A 7,539-nucleotide genomic window follows, 5' to 3' on the forward strand; every position below is an offset into this window, starting at 1 on the left:
CTTTTAATAATTTCACACATTACATCCCTTTCAAATATTTTTTGTATTTTTATTGTATCATATCTATGTATATAGATACAACATTCATATATATGCAATATGTAGTGTTCTATATCATATGCATGATATATCATATTTAAAATATATTATGAATAAATATTATGTATAGAGGAAAAAATACTAAATAATGTGGAATAATTAATTTGTATGTTGTAATATTCTTATTCGTTTCAGTATTTCTTAAAGAGTAATGTAGTATTTTCTGTTATTATTAGTGAATATCATTATCCTACTATTATATTATTAAGTGTAATTTATAATTAGCTAAGGTGAATATCTTAATCTATTTTTCGATTGGGTATGAGTCCTTTGCTTCTTATGCTAACTAATCTTTCTCTGTGTTCAGTCCTTCTTTTCCTTTGTAGATGTTCTTTTTTCTCGCTGGGTATCTGGGGTCACTGGGCCAGCAGTTGCCATCTCCCTGTGCCACAAGTACCTTCTCCCCAGCTGGAGCCGATTTCAGCACAGCTGCTGAGCTGGCTTCATGAGCTTTGTCCTGTCCAGGGAAGTTGTGCCAAATGTCCTTGTGGCTGTCACTTCTGCATCCTGGGTGTCCCCTGAGAGCAGGAGCTCCTTGTGCCCAGGCTTTGTGCCCCTGCCCTCGGCTCTGCCATCCCTGGTGCCTGTGCAGCCCCAAGCCTCAGGCAGGCCATTGTGCCGAGCAGGAGCTGCTGTCGCTGGCAGCTGGAGCCCAAAGGCAGCCCGTGTGACACGGGGCAGGCTCCGGGCCAGCGCTGGCAGCGGGCACTAATTGTCCGGCTGTGGCCTCAGGCAGGGGCAGCAGAAGAGCCCCCGCAGCGCCCGCAGCGCCCGCCTGAAGCGGGACGGGCGTTTCTTGGGGGGAGCCGGCTGCTCCCTGGGGGCCTGGGCTCCTGCCTGGGGAGCTGAGGGGCCTGGGGGGCAGCAGGGGCTCTGTGGGGCAGGGCCCTGCCTCTGTGCCCCTGCTGCCTGCACCTGCTCGGCCAAGGCTGCACAAGCTGCTGCCTTGGCCGAGTCCTGGGGAGCAGCATCAGGCCCCTGCAGGAGCTCTGGGTACTTGGGGTTCACCCAGATGGTGTGGATGGCGATGCATTCCCAGTCCTCTTGTGGCTCCTCTTCCTCACTGTCACTTCTCTCTTCGGTCCTGATGCATGCCCAATCCTCCTGTGACTCCTTTTCATCGCTGCCACCTGCCTCGTGGGACACCTTTGAATATGGCTGCACTTCTCCTCTAGACAGCTCTTGGACAATGGAGCCTTCCCATTGGGGAAATATTTGGTTGCTGTTGTTCTCCTTGTGGAACAGCTCTTGCATTTCCATGTCCAGCCACTTGCATAGCTCTTGCACTTTCTCAGATTGCCAGTGGTACATCTCGCGGTCTAATTCACCTTCTGACAGATTTTGTTCACATTTGTTGTCCTGTTTGTACAGCTCTTGGCCATTCACATCTTGCTTTAGGGAAGGCTCCTGGCATTTCACATCTTCCCCATGGGACAGCTCTTGGTCTTTCTGAAATTCCCCTTGGGACACATCTTGGCATTTCCCACCTTCCCATTGGGACAGCTCCTGGACACTCTCCTTTCCCCACTGGGGCACTTCCTGGCCCAAGCAGGGCTCCCACTCTCGCTCCTCCCTGACCAAGTCCCACTCCACAGTCTGTGGCTCTGGCAGGTGTGTCCCCCCTACTGCCCCCTGCTCCCCGAGGGCTTCCAGCCACCCAGGGCAGGGACTGGGGGGACACAAGGGGCTGGGAGGGCAGCAGGGGCTGTGTGGGGCAGGGCCCTGGCTCTGTGCCCCGGCTGTGGGGGAAGGAGGCGACTGCCTTGGCACAGCTGCCAGCCCGGCCCTGGTCCCCAGGCTGCTGCCTCCAGCCCCATGGCAGCTCCCTCTGTCCCCTCTCCCTCCAGGGCTGGCCGTCACCTGGGGCCTCATGCACAGGCCCGGCTGCTCCAGAGCAGAGGGAGAGTTGGGGTTCGGCTCCTCCATGTCCATGGCAGAGGGAGAGTTGAAGTTCTGCTGCTCCATCAGCGTCTCCATCATGCTGTGGCACACAGGCTCTCTGGAAGAGAGACAGCGTGAGACAGCGGCTCACCCCAGGGCTCTGTGCCCCTTAGAGACCCCTTAGGTACCCTTGGATACCCCTGTGTCAGGGCAGGGCTCTGCCATGTCACAAAGGCCTCCATGTCCTGCATCACAGCGGCCCTGGCAGCACGGGCCTGTGTCACAAAGGGCCACACCCGGCATCCCTCCAACAGCCGCCATGGCTGGAACTGGCACAGCTCTGGCCCTGCAGCAGACATGGACTTGGGCACTTTCAGCCCCTGCTGTGCCCAGGCCCCTGTGAGGCTTTGGCCACGCTGCCACAGGGCAGCCCCAGCCTCACCCTGCAGAGCCCTGGCTTTGGAGGCTGGGCTGCTGGGGGCACGAGCCACTGGCCACATGGACGCAGCCAAGGAGTTGTGGGCAGTGGCTCCATGTGCAGCTGCACTGGGGGATGAGGGTGTCCCTCGGGCTCTGCCTTGGCCTGGGGCTCTTGCATGGCTTCCCCAGCCACACAGACACTGGATCCTGTTACTGGAAATGGGGCTACAGAGCGGCGAAAGGACACAGTAACATGGCACTTTCTGGCATGCAGCAAGGAAGAGCAAGGAAGAGCAATTCATGGAAGGAAACCATGGCCTGAAATAAGGCACTTTGTGAGAAACAAAATAAAGAAAATTCTTTGCTGAGAGAAGTTGACACCTCTTGTCCCAAGCTTCTCACTGATCCAGCAGGTGTTTATTTTTTGTAGTGTTTCTTTCTCTCATATTTTCCATAGAGAAACAGGCTCAAGCTTGGGAAAAATTCAGCTGGGCCTGAGAATGGCAGACAAGAAAAATCCTTTAAGATTCTCACTGGGCCTGTAACGGCCACAGGATCCAGCTCAGCCTCAGCACATTTATAGGGGGTGGAAGCTGAGCAGGGCAAGTGACACTATGGAAGGATGGGGCCATGCAGAAGAAGCTGAGCAAGTGTGGGAAGTGAAACCACAAGAACCTCATGAGGTTCAACAAGACAAGTGAAGGGTGCTGCACCTGGGTCAGGGCAATCCTTGAGTCACAGAATGATCAGGATTGGAAGAGACCAGCAAGACCATCCAGTTCCATCATCATCCCAGCACCACCATCACCACCCTAAAGCCCATGCCAAAGTGCCACATGCAGCCAGATGGCCGGGCACAGGGCTGGGGACATGCAGGGATGTGCACGTGGGGTGGGTGTGCTGGGCACAAGTGTGAGAGTGCAAGCAGGGAGTGTGTGCAGAGCAGGAGTGTGAGCACAAGTGGGGTGTGCAAGCAGGACACCATGGAGAGTGTCCAAACAGGCAAGGCCCCGTGTCAGAGAGCTGAAGCAGCACTGCAGCGTGGCAGTGTGCAGGGAAGCCCTGGCAGTGTGCAGGGAAGCCCTGGCAGTGTGCAGGGCACTGCCCTGAGCTTTGCATGTCCTGGAGGGGCTGCAATGTCCAGAGCTGCAGTTGGTGAGGCCCCTGAAAGCCTCTGGGGAAGGACTGAGGGACAAAGCAAGGGACAAGGTGTCACTGTGGGAGGCTGCTCTTGGCCACCCAGCCAGGAGGTCAACACTAAAAATGATTCTTTAAGGAACCAAGGGACACCTCCAAATCAGCTGCCCTTGTCCCTGTGGGGAATCCAGCTTGCCAGGTGTGCACTGGGAACAGCACACAGCTGCTCCAAACAGCCCCAGCAGGTTCCCCACACACCTGGACGACAACTCTCGCTGCAGGGACTCGGGGAGCCGGCTCGGAGAGGTGTCCTCTGGGATTTGTTGTTTGTTCCCAGAGAGGCTCTGGTGGCTGATGTGGGAGTGTTTTGGCCACAGTGAGCGAGCAGCCGAGTTTCAGATCTCTGCTGCTTTGGCTGCGCCCGTCTGGCTCCAGAGATGGGCCAGGCACGGCTGAGCATGGCTGGAAAAGCAGCAGCTTCTAACAATGTGTGCATGGCATAGCTGCTGTCCCAAGAAACCAATCCCAACACAGAGTTCAGCTATTTCCTTATTTACAGTTCTGAACTGAATGGAAAATCGACAAAGGCAGCAGAGCGAGTATAAAATCTTTTCACTATTTATATGTTTTAGCAATTAGAGGCATTACTTTTCATTGGCTACCATTGATACAGTTCTTTTAATAATTTCACACATTACATCCCTTTCAAATATTTTTTGTATTTTTATTGTATCATATCTATGTATATAGATACAACATTCATATATATGCAATATGTAGTGTTCTATATCATATGCATGATATATCATATTTAAAATATATTATGAATAAATATTATGTATAGAGGAAAAAATACTAAATAATGTGGAATAATTAATTTGTATGTTGTAATATTCTTATTCGTTTCAGTATTTCTTAAAGAGTAATGTAGTATTTTCTGTTATTATTAGTGAATATCATTATCCTACTATTATATTATTAAGTGTAATTTATAATTAGCTAAGGTGAATATCTTAATCTATTTTTCGATTGGGTATGAGTCCTTTGCTTCTTATGCTAACTAATCTTTCTCTGTGTTCAGTCCTTCTTTTCCTTTGTAGATGTTCCTTTTTCTCGCTGGGTATCTGGGGTCACTGGGCCAGCAGTTGCCATCTCCCTGTGCCACAAGTACCTTCTCCCCAGCTGGAGCCGATTTCAGCACAGCTGCTTAGCTGGCTTCATGAGCTTTGTCCTGTCCAGGGAAGTTGTGCCAAATGTCCTTGTGGCTGTCACTTCTGCATCCTGGGTGTCCCCTGAGAGCAGGAGCTCCTTGTGCCCAGGCTTTGTGCCCCTGCCCTTGGCTCTGCCATCCCTGGTGCCTGTGCAGCCCCAAGCCTCAGGCAGGCCATTGTGCCGAGCAGGAGCTGCTGTCGCTGGCAGCTGGAGCCCAAAGGCAGCCCGTGTGACACGGGGCAGGCTCCGGGCCAGCGCTGGCAGCGGGCACTAATTGTCCGGCTGTGGCCTCAGGCAGGGGCAGCAGAAGAGCCCCCGCAGCGCCCGCAGCGCCCGCCTGAAGCGGGACGGGCGTTTCTTGGGGGGAGCCGGCTGCTCCCTGGGGGCCTGGGCTCCTGCCTGGGGAGCTGAGGGGCCTGGGGGGCAGCAGGGGCTCTGTGGGGCAGGGCCCTGCCTCTGTGCCCCTGCTGCCTGCACCTGCTCGGCCAAGGCTGCACAAGCTGCTGCCTTGGCCGAGTCCTGGGGAGCAGCATCAGGCCCCTGCAGGAGCTCTGGGTACTTGGGGTTCACCCAGATGGTGTGGATGGCGATGCATTCCCAGTCCTCTTGTGGCTCCTCTTCCTCACTGTCACTTCTCTCTTCGGTCCTGATGCATGCCCAATCCTCCTGTGACTCCTTTTCATCGCTGCCACCTGCCTCGTGGGACACCTTTGAATATGGCTGCACTTCTCCTCTAGACAGCTCTTGGACAATGGAGCCTTCCCATTGGGGAAATATTTGGTTGCTGTTGTTCTCCTTGTGGAACAGCTCTTGCATTTCCATGTCCAGCCACTTGCATAGCTCTTGCACTTTCTCAGATTGCCAGTGGTACATCTCGCGGTCTAATTCACCTTCTGACAGATTTTGTTCACATTTGTTGTCCTGTTTGTACAGCTCTTGGCCATTCACATCTTGCTTTAGGGAAGGCTCCTGGCATTTCACATCTTCCCCATGGGACAGCTCTTGGTCTTTCTGAAATTCCCCTTGGGACACATCTTGGCATTTCCCACCTTCCCATTGGGACAGCTCCTGGACACTCTCCTTTCCCCAGTGGGGCACTTCCTGGCCCAAGCAGGGCTCCCACTCTCGCTCCTCCCTGACCAAGTCCCACTCCACAGTCTGTGGCTCTGGCAGGTGTGTCCCCCCTACTGCCCCCTGCTCCCCGAGGGCTTCCAGCCACCCAGGGCAGGGACTGGGGGGACACAAGGGGCTGGGAGGGCAGCAGGGGCTGTGTGGGGCAGGGCCCTGGCTCTGTGCCCCGGCTGTGGGGGAAGGAGGCGACTGCCTTGGCACAGCTGCCAGCCCGGCCCTGGTCCCCAGGCTGCTGCCTCCAGCCCCATGGCAGCTCCCTCTGTCCCCTCTCCCTCCAGGGCTGGCCGTCACCTGGGGCCTCATGCACAGGCCCGGCTGCTCCATGGCAGAGGGAGAGTTGGGGTTCGGCTCCTCCATGTCCATGGCACAGGGAGAGTTGAAGTTCTGCTGCTCCATCAGCGTCTCCATCATGCTGTGGCACACAGGTTCTCTGGAAGAGAGACAGCGTGAGACAGCGGCTCACCCCAGGGCTCTGTGCCCCTTAGAGACCCCTTAGGTACCCTTGGATACCCCTGTGTCAGGGCAGGGCTCTGCCATGTCACAAAGGCCTCCATGTCCTGCATCACAGCGGCCCTGGCAGCACGGGCCTGTGTCACAAAGGGCCACACCCGGCATCCCTCCAACAGCCGCCATGGCTGGAACTGGCACAGCTCTGGCCCTGCAGCAGACATGGACTTGGGCACTTTCAGCCCCTGCTGTGCCCAGGCCCCTGTGAGGCTTTGGCCACGCTGCCACAGGGCAGCCCCAGCCTCACCCTGCAGAGCCCTGGCTTTGGAGGCTGGGCTGCTGGGGGCACGAGCCACTGGCCACATGGACGCAGCCAAGGAGTTGTGGGCAGTGGCTCCATGTGCAGCTGCACTGGGGGATGAGGGTGTCCCTCGGGCTCTGCCTTGGCCTGGGGCCCTTGCATGGCTTCCCCAGTGACACAGACTTGGCCACCAAATGGAGCTGTTTCTGTTTCAAATTTTAAGTCTCTGCTGCTTTCTGTGGCCCCATGACACAGGGGAGTATAGTTGAAAAAGCAGCATTTTTAATAATGTGTCCATATTAAAACCACCCTGTGTCATTCCCTTGGGATGCTGCACAGGCTCTGGGCCAGCTTTTTACACAAGTTTCTCTGAAAGAACTCTGAGGATTCATGGTTTAACTTTACCAGTGACACTGATAAGGAAAAATCAGTTTTCTTTTAATAATTAACTTTGCATTCCTGAAAATGATGTGCCTGCTAAAACTCTGTGATTTATTTGAATTGATCCTGAGCAGGTGCAGGGCTTGCCACTGCCTGAGGTGGGGTTGCAGCACTTTGTGCAGGGTTTCTCCGTATACAAATCCTCTTGGACGTGCTGCTGGTAAGAAGCAAGCCAACAGCTTCCCAGGTGTCCATCTCTCACCTATCCTGGCACTCTGCAGTGCACATTTTGCCACCTTACCACCTCAGTTACCTATTTTGATCACCAAGCTGTGACAGGATGTGATCTACTAATTTCTCCTGAGCAATCTTTTAGGTGCTGCTATCTCTGACCCCATTCTAAAAGTATGAAGTTCAAAGTGTATGTACATCTATGTCCTGTGCCAAGCATACTCCAAAGTGTCTGAGTCTTCATCACTTTGGGCTCTTCATACTATGAAATAAAAGGAAAAGACAGAGAGCAAGTGCAT

The sequence above is a fragment of the Erithacus rubecula genome (genome assembly GCF_903797595.1).
Source record: "Erithacus rubecula genome assembly, chromosome: 1".
Classification (NCBI taxonomy): domain Eukaryota; kingdom Metazoa; phylum Chordata; class Aves; order Passeriformes; family Muscicapidae; genus Erithacus; species Erithacus rubecula.